We start from the raw sequence: 8,792 nt of genomic DNA, 5'->3' as shown, positions 1-8,792 counted from the left end.
TTGTCAGCACTGATGTCAGTCTGGCTTCGTTATATTTTTACGTGATGTTTAAAGCAGCTGTCACTCTAAAAAAAAAAAAAAAAAAAAAACCTCAAGAGGCATTTTGTGGCTTTTTAGAAGAAGCATTCAGGTCATTAAAATCCTTAAAAGTCCTGAAACCGGGTTCGTTCGCATGTTTTTAAAACTGGAAACCACTTTTTTTTGTTAACAAGTCTAACTATATTAGCTTTATAAGAAATATTAGCTGAAGTATACAACAGTGAAAATTCCTAATCAAATTTTCCTACGTGGTCAAAGACAACATGGTTCTGCAGGTCTGAAGCTGAAGTCCTTCACGACAAAAGTACAGTTCACTCTGAAGTCCGACAGACAAAAGGTACCATTGTTTTGTTTCCCAGAGCAGCTGGTCTTATCTGCGGGGTGGGAGGGTGGTGGTGGTGGGGGGGTCCACCGAACCCACCATAAATACTTCAGCGCTGCCACACTGAGGTATTTGCTGCTGACTCACATATTTCCGCTTTCCTTCGAAATTATCTGGAAGAAGAAAAAAATAAAACGTCTCGACAAAACTGTCATGTCAGAAACCTTTCCGTTGAACAACAGGAGTTATCGTAGGAAAGGTTTATCCAGAACAAATTCTCAGCGCTGATTACGTGTTGTTGTTTTTTTTTAAACAAAGTTGGCGAACCGGAGCTTTCAAACTAAAGACGAAAACATCCACAACAACACGTCTGTGCTTTGATCTAATTTCACTCGTTGAGTTTTATCGTTAAACTGACTTTGAGCTTTTATCTGAAAGAGCTCGGCGACTTGACTTTACTCGCGCGCGTTACAGCGCCCCCTGGTGCGCAACAGGAACCGTCTCAGTCAGACCTCTTGGATCCGTTAGAAATCTTAAGTCAACAACTGTTAATCTTTTTTTTTTTTTTTTTTCCTTATTTAAGTCTTCATTTCCATTTTTAATTTTTAATGTAGTAAAAAAAAAGAAAAAGACGTGGATTATTTGTTCATCCTCTCGCGGCTGATTTTCCAGAGCGGCTTCGGCGATGAATCCTGTTCCACGTTTCAATGTTTCGATGGCGGAGAGACAAAAAGGAAAGAAGAGCCGTGACGTCCTTCCTGCTCGTCTCCAACAATGAAGGCAGGAAACGAAGCCACGGAGACGAGTGAAAAACTCCCGTCAGTGTCCCAGGACGGATCCAATGCCACCCGGGCCGGGTCCTGCAGCTAGAGGGAGGGGGGGGGGTGTCTTGAGATCCAGCCGGGCCCCTCAGACACGGACAGGAAATCCTGTCTGGAGACAAAAGGTTCACGGGGAGAGTCGGAGACCTGGACGATCCGATGGGGAGTAGTTTGATTTACTGGCAGCAGATGTTGTTCAAAACAAGAAGACAGAAAATAAACAAAAACAAAAAAACCTACTATTGTAAACAAAACTCGTTAACAAGTGGCCGTTAAGAACTGGAAATACAAAAAAGTGCTCCTAAATATATTTAAAATCTGCTACTATAAAGTCAAATACGTTTTTATATTAATATTATTTATGCTTTTTGAACATTTTCTTAGACAAACAATTTAACTGATAAGACTGAAACTTTTTTTCTTTCCATTACAAGTATAGAAAGTACTCATAATAAAAAAGTGAGTGTGATATTTTAACATTATTGGTAAATGTTGATCATTTTAGGTTTTTTAATGTCGCTATTTTTCATAACGTCATCATGTTTTGTATGTACGATCTTGATCGCGAAGTGAACCTGTCAAATTATTTTTGCTTTCTTACAAAGTTTATTTTTTGTTTCGAACATTTAGCCTCTGAATTTATCAGATGGTTTTATTTAAAGCAAAACAAAAATCTGTTTCAGGCACAATCAGATCAAATTATTTCATATTTTACGTAGAAAAATAAATCTAAAGTTTTGTCATTTTGAAGCCGAGGTTCAGCTTGTGTTTGGTTAGAGCGCCCTCTGTTGGGCTACAATGTGAACTGGAGGTTGGAGGAAGATTATGATCTGGTTTTTAGTTGTTTGCGCCATCCTGTCTTTAGTTTGTAAAGCTGTCAGCTCTCCCTTAAAGGTCACATGTAACAAATAATGCAATAAATAATATAATACCAAAAATATAATAGTAAAAGTCACAGAAAACACATCCATTTAATTAATCTGTCACTGGAGGAAATACATGACACAGGAGTGCACTTTAAACTTATTAAACTGATTTTTTTTTTCTGACATTGAATACATTTACATTTGCGAGTAATATTTCCTGCTTCCTGCTTCTTTAGTCAAATATTAAACTTTAATCAGTTTGATGTCACTTTACAACATATTTTGGGGGGTTTTGGTCAAAAAGGAAGATTTTTAAAGCCATTTATTGAAAAACATTGTTGAACTATGATTGCCACATTGGAATCAACCTCCAGTTACATTAATCGACAGCATCACATGGTGTCACGTGACGTTTGATCATCACAGGCCAGAATCAGTGACAGAAACATCCGACTCACCCTGAATGGAAGTGGCGTTTAATCAGACCCTCTCCTTCCTCCTCATCTTCACTTCCTCTCCGCTGGCATTGAGCTGTGTTGACCCGCTGCCACGGTAAACACATGAAAAGGAAAGGAGGCTCTTTTTTTTTAGTTTAGTTTAGTTTTAGGTAAATAAATCGTCCACCAGATGTCACCAATCATCTTCGACAGTATTTGAACACGGCACTACTTTCCTCTCTTCTATTGGCTGATACTGAAAAAGGTCAAAATATCCATTTGACCCTCGGTAACATGAACAAAACAAAAAACTCTTAAACACACATATATTCATTTAGATATTCTACTTCAGGAAAAGCATCAGTAGAAATACTTGATTGTAAGTAAAAGTCCTGCATATAAAGTTCAAATACAAAAGTATTAGCACACATTATTATTGATTTATAATCATAAAGGCATTAATATGTTCATGACTTTATTGTTGTGTCTGATTAGGTTGCAAATATCAATAAAACAAGTTTACCTGAAGCTACAATGACGCATCACTGCAGAAACAAGAGACAAACAATAGATGTATAAATGGAATATATCAAAGTTCATGATTATTCGTATATACAGTCATACTTTCACATTTTATTATGAAACAGTCTTTTCTGGTGTTGTTCTGCCTACTTGTTAGCCTACTTTTATTGTTGTTGTTTTTTTTACATAATTCCTTTGAATAGATTTCTGTTCAACACATGCTGAAATTATTATTTGCATAGTTTTACATAAATCAGCTCACTTCTCTTCCTGCTTACGCATTTATTTTTCTTCCCGATATTAATTCCAATTTCATGCTGCAGTGACACACTTCGCTTTTTCTCTCTTCTGTTCCGACGGATGAATTCAATACGGAAATTACGTTTTAAGAAATGAAATTGAATGAAAATATGTTCTCAACGGTGTTATTTCAAATTAGGGAAGATTTGGATAGCCTGGACTTACATAAAAACATAAACTATACCTATATAGTTTATCTATCCGTATCTACAAGAAGCATATATATTTCATATAATATATATGTGTGATGGGCCGCCAGAAAAAGGAATAATAATGAATAACTGACTGGTGGAAAAATAAATGTATCACTTTGTGTTTCGTAGGAGAAGTTGAAAGAGAGTTTATGAACCTTTTTTTGGAGCCGACCCCTAGAGGCCGACGGTGGTATTGCACTTCATGGCACCCCCATGTTAGCTTCACTTGTCGGACCCGGAAGTTTCGTCCAACGTTTACATTCAGTCTTTGGTCACTACGGAGGATTTTTTTTTTTTTGTCCTTCATTGGTGCTGAGAGACAAAAGAATTCTTTAAATCTAAAGTAAAGTGGACATGAAGCATGTTTTCCTCCTGCTGACAACAAAATCATTGAAGAAAAATAAAATATCCACGGCATTAACATTCGTGAGGATGTGACTCACGTCTCCGTCACACCTTTAGCCTCGACCGCAGGTCAGTCCGAAGCCGCTGTAGAAAATAATGCGAGTGGCCTTTTCACTCCTCATCCGCTTTTATAAAAACTGACTCACCGACAGCAGCATGAAAAAATAAAATAAAAGCTCCTCTCCACGTATCACGCTGTGTTCGAAGCCGTCGGCTGTCTGGAACTTTTGAAAGCACTTTAGAGGATTAGATTTGGTTTTATATGTGATGAGCATGTGCAGCTGAGGTCAAAGCTCCCTCAATCTTTTTTATTTATCTACACGGGAATGTAAAAAGTGTTGAGTTTGGAAGGTCGGTACCGAAGCGGAGGAATAAAGCTGCTTTGATTTTGGTGCTTTTAGGCCAAAATACTGAAAGAAGGAATCAGCAAAAAAAGAGATTCTAAGTTTCTAAGCTGCAGCAGCTTACGTCAAAACATCAGCCTTTGTACCTTATAAGACGATTTTATTACTTCCCATAATCTAATAGTGATTATGATCAGAGTTATTACAGTCTACAGCAACGTTAACAACAGATTAAGAAACTGGAAATAACTCGGCAAACGGCTAATTGCCTCAAAATGACCAGAAGCAGAAAATCGAAGAAAAATCAAACATATTCAGTCATTATTGAGTCGTTATTAAACCACGATAAAGTACCAAAAAAAAAAGCATTGTTCACGAAGCCACTGTCTGACCTGCTTCAGTAGCACGATGGAGCTTTTTATTAGTAGTAGCTAATGGCTGTCATAATGCAAATGCATCACGGGTACTCTACTTGTCTACCATCACCGATGTCAGCATCTGGCTCATCTCTAAGGTTAAAAACAGAAGCAGACGGATTTTATTTTTTTTCCTGGCGGCATGCTCACGGCATTAAACGATGCCGGTCGAGTGTTTCTGTCTCTGTAGTCTGCTGTTGATCAGACGGTGTTAATATTCTGAGCAGCGAGCTGCAGGTTCAGGAGGACATCAACATCCTGAACGTCCTGAACGTCCTGAACATCCTGAACGTCCTGCTCGACCCAAACTGAAGAGATTCAGAGTGTTGAAGAGGACGATCACACGTTCGTGCACACGCATTCATTAATTACGGCGACATCGCGGGATCAGATCTCAACTGCAGCCGCTGCGAGGCCAATTAAATGTGACGCGTGAGAGAAGAAGCTCTTTGTTTACTTTGTCAGATTGAAAAAAAAAAAAGAGTTCAAAATACTTCAGGGTTTTTTTCTGGAGGAAAAGCTGCAAGAAAGTTACGTTCGACTTCTTGTTTCCTGAATCTGTATTGAGGCATTTCTTACTATGATCTAGTCAGAGATGACATTTTTTTAAAAAGAAGTTGTGAAAAATCTATTACGTCATCTGAAGCTGGATGTCCCCCCCGCAGACTTTCTATAAAAGTGTTCCTAGCTACCCAGTCTGAAAAATGAGGCCGATGAAATTCCTTAAGATGCAATACCACCAAGTGCCACTAGAGGTCGGCTCCAAAAAGCCTCCGGCTCCATAGACTCCCATTCAACTTCTCTCATCAAATCCAAAGTGAATAAAATGTGTCCATCAGTTATCTCGGTGTTGTTAGCTAAAGTCACTCCTTCTTCTTAGTTTTCTGGAGGTCCATCTGAAAATAATCCCTCATTCATTAGAAAATAGGTCTCAAAGAAACATGTGAAACTCGAAACCGTTCGCAAACCAACGGGTGACGTCATCGTCGGAAAACACACCAGGTTGGAAAGAATCGAAATGATCTTTAACAATTGTATTATATTCAGTGTAACATTGATAGCAGATGAGCCTAATTTGATCGTATGTCTTTAAATATTGGATCCATAAAGGTGCAGAAAAGGGGCATCAGCTACTTCGATGCGGATCCACTTCACTCGATGACGTTCTCGTCCGGCTACGAGCTCGGAGGGTGATTCTGTTTTTAATTTACCGTTTCAAAGTCACGGGACGCTGCCGCAGCCACGAGAGACACTTTCAATCATTTTAATCCTCCTCCTCTTGAAACTGTAACACCAGAACGATCCGGGATGTTTACGCTTGTTGGTCTTTGAGGATTTAATGGTGATTATAAAACACTCGCCTCAATTAACGAGATGTTGGGGTTTTTTTTGACAAGAGGCGCCCCGGAGGAAGAGCGTCGGTGGACGGGGATGGTGAAGAGAATAAATACTCTCTGTTGTCATGGAAGTGCTCAGAGGGGAATGGAAAAAAAAAAGCAAAACTCATTTCCGAGCCGGCGAGAGCGTTAAACAAGAGCTGACCTGGATGGTTGAAAACCGGCTGCGGTTTCTAATCCCTGATGAAGAATCAGGGAGATTCATCAAAGTTAGAAAGATGTGAAGTTTAATGGACAGAGATGTTTTCTGCCGGACCGGACCGGACCGGACCGGACCAGCAGACCACCAGAAAGGCTTGTTCACACCAGTCGAAACGCATCTCCAAGTGAAAAATGACGCAACAGCGCCTCAAGCTGCAATACCGCCGAGGGCCACTAGAGTTTGGCTTAAAAAAATAATAATCCATCGGCCTCTAAAGTGACCGCTCACTTTCTTACTTCCCTGCTCTGTACGCCGGTCCCTCCAACAAATAGCAATCTTAAGCAATTGACGCAAAACCTCCCCAATACGTGCAAATTTTAGCGACATTACCACCATTTTTCCCCCAAAAAATGCCCCGAAGAGAAGCTCCATGAAAGTATCACGGCATGAAGCTCCTTTCTGAAACAAAACACCAAAAAATAACTCATTCGCTAAATTTCACGATCAGCACGACTCTCCTGCAAAGAAAAACGAACAAAAAACATGCGTCCTGAACGGTTCGGTACAGTTCAGCTGCATCTGGCAAAATTTACAGAAGGTAACTTTAAAAAAACAACAAAACAAAAAAACACGTAGATCTTCAGACGCAAGAACTGCTTGAGCGGAGAAAAGAAACCGGGACGTTAACGTGGACGCACCGAGACGTCAAACCCAGTTACTCGGATATTAGATATTTTAAATTCTAGAGAAAAGTGGGCTCATTTGTTTGAACTAAATTGATCTCAGCAGCCGTAACAAGCTGTGTTTGGTTTTCAGCTGCTCTTTTTCTTTTTTGTTGCTTTTCTCTCCTCAGAAATGATTAGTCGGCGTCTGAAAGTCTGGCTTCGGCTCTAATTAAACATGTAGTCGTCTGCTCTCTGTTGTCGTCGTCGTACAAACTCAACCTCGAGGTTGATCGCAGTTCGTCCTTTTTATTTCCGTCCGACGGCAGAACGAGACGCTTTAAAGGCGAACTGGGTCCCGGCGAGGTGGTTTTTCCTGGAGGAGGTCTGAGAAGCAGATAATTAACCGACTTGTTGGCTCATTATCACGGCGGTGCGTTTGATCAATTCTCCCCGGGCGGGAATAATGAGATCCCCGGGCGGGGAGGAAGTTGGCGTACCTGCTGCTCCACAAAACAAACACTCCGTCCGTCAGCAGGTGGAACGAACCGGAGCGTCCCGGATTAAAGGCTTCATGCTCAAAGTGCAGCACCGCTGATCCCGGGAAGGGATTTGTGCCTCACGTTTTGTCCTCTTTGTTTACCGCCAGACAAAATTAAAAAAAAAAAAAAAAATCCACCCAACAGCTGGGACTCCTTCAATCAAGGTCACGAAGGCAATCTCCCAGAATGCCACGCTGCGTTGTGAATCCCCCTCCCGGACTGAGGTCCAGTGGTTTTTAATCTGGCCCGGGAGTCGGGACGTCGTGGTTACCGGCCCGTCGCGTTCGAGCTCCTCCTCAGATAATTGTACACTCCGTTTCCCGGCCTGATGATCTCAAGTGAAAGATTTCTGCTGTTACGCAATAACTGCAAAATGTCGTGTTTGCACAGCCGGAGGATTTCCGATCCTTTTCGTGTTGTTTTGCGAGTTTTCGGTCGATTTTTCGTACCCGAAAGGGGGAAGGAGACCACAAGCGGGTGTTCGGTCGATTGTAATCTGCAACGTCTCCACTAGATGGCGCTAAATCGTACATACTGCGCCCCCATTTGAAGCTCAGGCGTCTGGGATTGTTTTGTAAAAAATAAACCTTGAAAAAAATAACGTAACTCGGCACGTAAACTTTGTCCCCAAAAATATCGTACTGTCCCTTTAACGCTTAAGCGCCCGCACAATATTTATGCTCCCTACAAACGATGTCGTATTTAAAAGAGTCCGTATGAACGCTGCCCTCTTGTGGTTCTGACAATTTGTGACATGTTTTCTTACGTTTTCAGGAAAAGGTCGGAGGCCATGGAAGGTCATTTTTTTTAAGTGAATTAAGCTGGTAAATCAATACGTTATAATTTTGTAATTTAGCGTAAATTAAAATTAAAAAAAAGTCACCACTTCCTGCTTTACGTTACTCACCCGCCAGCTTGCTAAACGACTTCGGCTTCTCAATACCGACAAGAAGTCTTCTTCAGGCGTCGGTGTTTTTCCTAACGGTGTTCTCGAGACGTCGCAACGGCGCAGAAGAAGAAGAAGAAGAAGACGTAAACAAAAGCCGATAAAAAGCCGATTTCTAATTCTTTAAGATGTGACGGGTAATTTTTAAGATGCGGAACGCTGTCAGACGCAAAAAGACACGTTCGCGGTAAAATAATCCACCGTTGGGATTAATTAAGCTGTGATTGCACAGTAGAAAAAAAATAAAATTAATAAAATTAAAAATCAATGTCTTTTTCATTAACACGGCTGCTTGTTTCTCTTCGTCTTCCGTCTTCCCCCCCGAGACGACGTCCTCCGCCTGCAGAATAACAATCTGCCGAGGTGACGCAGCCGCTGAGTCGGGACGGACGGCGTGATTAAAAAACGAAGCTCCGACTTCATGTTTTCTAATCGAA

The sequence above is a fragment of the Brachyistius frenatus genome, unplaced genomic scaffold (genome assembly GCF_029030835.1).
Source record: "Brachyistius frenatus isolate BFR_SWC_R1_liver_20210118 unplaced genomic scaffold, ASM2903083v1 Contig_151, whole genome shotgun sequence".
Classification (NCBI taxonomy): domain Eukaryota; kingdom Metazoa; phylum Chordata; class Actinopteri; family Embiotocidae; genus Brachyistius; species Brachyistius frenatus.
The sequence above is the reverse complement of the archived record's forward strand: the minus strand, read 5'-3'. Positions refer to the sequence as shown.